Source organism: Triticum urartu, chromosome 3 (genome assembly GCF_003073215.2).
Source record: "Triticum urartu cultivar G1812 chromosome 3, Tu2.1, whole genome shotgun sequence".
NCBI lineage: Eukaryota > Viridiplantae > Streptophyta > Magnoliopsida > Poales > Poaceae > Triticum > Triticum urartu.
In genome coordinates this window covers 403,864,327-403,865,033 of record NC_053024.1, presented here as the reverse complement: position 1 = coordinate 403,865,033, position 707 = coordinate 403,864,327, and positions in this window count along the sequence as shown.

Sequence of the window (707 nt, the reverse complement as noted above, 5' to 3'; positions counted from 1 at the left end):
CCGAAGCCTCGGTACAATGCTGACGAGCCTAAAAATGGTGGATCCAACCTCAGCCTATTCAAAGGGAATCTCGCACCAGCTAGTGTTTCACATCTAGTATCTTTGGATAACGAAGAATGGCGGACCATTTCGTTGTATATCTTCAACAACCTGATAGAAGTGCGGCCGTACATCGAGTAAGTTCTCAGTACATTGTTTCGCAACTTCTATTTCCTTTGAACTACTCTTATTCCTGGATATGTCATACAGTCGATACGTCACCATATTCTCGTATGGAGCGGAGATCCAAAAGGATTCCGTCGAAGAGTATGAGCTTCTCGCAAAGCAAGGAGGTGGCTATCCCGGTTTCATCTCTTGGTTCAAACAAACGGTAATTTCTATTAGACAATTTCATATCATTCGCTAATTTGTGCATAATGCAACAATCCTTTCATATTAAACTTGTAGGCTAATTCAGAGTCTATGGACGCCGAATTGAGACAAGTCGCTAATGGTTTTGACTATAAGGTCCGTTCATTTGACAAGTATGACATCAACGGGTATCGCTTTCGTACCTATGGCAAAGAGCTATCTATGGCCGACCAAAAGTCAACAAATTGTTGTGTATCTGCTATCGGCGAAGGAGGTACCGAGTATTATGGGAGAGTTGAAGCAATTTATGAACTTCTGTTCTATGGTGAAAATCCACCGAATGTCGTAGTCTTCAA